This window comes from Penaeus chinensis, chromosome 7 (genome assembly GCF_019202785.1).
Source record: "Penaeus chinensis breed Huanghai No. 1 chromosome 7, ASM1920278v2, whole genome shotgun sequence".
Lineage (NCBI taxonomy): Eukaryota > Metazoa > Arthropoda > Malacostraca > Decapoda > Penaeidae > Penaeus > Penaeus chinensis.
The window spans coordinates 45,713,577-45,716,076 of NC_061825.1; the positions used below are offsets into that span (position 1 = coordinate 45,713,577).

The 2,500-nt window shown below is 43.8% G+C and overlaps 1 protein-coding gene across 30 annotated transcripts in view; it reads right to left on the minus strand.

The window, feature by feature from the left end:
- Nucleotides 1-2,500, minus strand: part of LOC125027623 (Down syndrome cell adhesion molecule-like protein Dscam2) — a 384,720-nt gene that overhangs the window by 308,078 nt on the left and 74,142 nt on the right. The window lies entirely within an intron of this gene.

Sequence of the window (2,500 nt, forward strand, 5' to 3'; positions counted from 1 at the left end):
TCGCCAACCGCCCATCAAACCGAGTTCCCGCAAGCCGCAAGACCCACCAAGGCCCCCGGAGTCCATCATCTCCCAAGGGACAGGTCGGCACTCGCGAGCAACCTCACCGCAAAGACCGCAACCCCGACAATCCTTAACTTACTACGTCGTCCGGGCAGGAATGGCGGGCGCGCGGACCGGTTCTCACTCAAGTTCTCCGTTGCGGGGGAGCTAAGCAACAATTTCGAATCCCTGAACTCTTTCGCATTTCGAACTATCGGACCTATGAACCCCTTCCAGCAAACCTCCGAACTCAAGGACTCCCTCTACACAAAACCTCCTAACCCTCGCACCTCCTTTCCAAATAAACCCAATATTCTCCTATAGGTCTCCAGAACCCTTGAACCCTCACCTACTGAACACCAGAACCTTTGAACCTAAACCCCTCTAACCCCTAATCCTCTCGCCCCCTTCCTTTAGCAAGGAGGTAATGAACACCAAAAGGCCATGCGGGTTGGCGTCCTCTGGCCACTGCTGGTCGAGGCCGGCGTGATAACGTTCCCTCGGATAGTTTACAAGCTGTGATTCTCCACCGTCTATTAAGGAACCTTTTGCTGAACACCCACCCTTATGCGGTTCTGTGACGTCGGCCTAATTCAGCCTACGTGTTGTCATGTAAGTCCCTTTTGCAGTGTGCGGTTGCGACTTTTGTTTTCTGTCCAGTGGGGTTTCGTAAATATTTGAAATATTTGACGGGTCATATCATATGCTGTTCGACCTAACGTCGCACGGACGCCTGATAGCTGGGACATTTGCACCCTAACACCACATGTTCGTGTAGCGGCTTCCCTACATTGAGGAAAAAAATATATAGATATATATACATACATTATACATAATATATATATATATATATATATATATATATATGTATATGTATACAAATTTATATGCATATATATATATATATATATATATATATCACAACACAACACAAAACCTACATATGCACATATACACACGTCTAAGCAAACATACAAACATACATAAATACATACAAATATAAGTTACATTCGTATATATACACAGTACATATAAACATACATACATACATACATACATAACTAGGTATATACATATAAACGTACATACATAGGTATATACATACATACATACATACATACATACATACATACACACACACACACACACACACACACACACAAACACAGAGGATAATTTAGAGGCATTTACGCCTCAACTTGCTCTGGAACCAAATTAATGGGATGTTAAGAAACTCTTGCAGGGAGGTTTCCAAAATGCGTCTAAACTTGCTTAAATGGTTTGCTGATGATGCGCATCCAAGCAGGCAAGAACATTTGATTTAGGACGACGGTAGTTCTCTCTCTCTCTCTCTCTCTCTCTCTCTCTCTCTCTCTCTCTCTCTCTCTCTCTCTCTCTCTCTCTCTCTCTCTCTCTACTCTCTCTACTCTCTCTGTCTCTCTCTCTATCTCTCTATCTCTATCTCTATCTCTCTCTCTCTCTCTCTCTCTCTCTCTCTCTCTCTCTCTCTCTCTCTCTCTCTCTCTCTATCTCTCTCTCTCTCTCTCTCTCTCTCTCTCTCTCTCTCTCTCTCTCTCTCTCTCTATCTCTATCTCTATCTCTATCTCTATCTCTATCTCTCTCTCTCTCTCTCTCTCTCTCTCTCTCTCTCTCTCTCTCTCTCTCTCTCTCTATCTCTATCTCTATCTCTATCTCTCTCTCTCTCTTCTTCTTCTTCTTCTTCTTCTTCTTCTTCTTCTTCTTCTTCTTCTTCCTCTCTTCTGCTTTCTCTGCATCTTATCCATTTTTTTCCAAGTTCTTTTCTTATTCTGTCTTCTCTTTTCGCCCGCCTTTCCTCTCTTTTCATTTGTAGCTTCTACATTTCATCCCATTTTTTCTTCCTCTCACGTTCTTCCCTATCATCTTATTCCATTTTTTCTCTCTTCCTCCTTTTATCCTTCTCTCTCCTTCTTCCTGTATTTTATTTTCTGTCTTTCTCCTCTCCCCCTCATTCTTCCCATTCTCTTTGCCTCTTTCATTTCCCTTCTTTCCTTCCTTTTTTCCTTTTATCTCTCTCTTTCCTCCTCCTCCTTCCGTTCCGTTGGCTTTCCCTTCTCCTCTTTCCCTTATCTCTTCTCTCTTCTACTTCTATCCAATTTCATTGCCTTTCTTTCCATTCGCCCCCTCCCTCTCTCCTTACTCTTTTCTCTCCCTCTCCCTATGCCATTTTCCGTTGTGTTGCCCTTCCCTCTCTCACGCCTCATTTCCCCTCTTCTTCTCCCTTCTTCATCTTCTTTCCTTCACCCTTTCATTCTCTTCCTTTATACTCGCCTCTCCGTTTTTCCCTTCCCCTCTCTCTCTCTCTCTCTTTCTCTTTCTCTCCCACCCTCCCTCTCTCTCTCTCTCTCTCTCTCTCTCTCTCTCTCTCTCTCTCTCTCTCTCTCTCTCTCTCTCTCTCTCTCTCTCTCTCTCTCTCCGA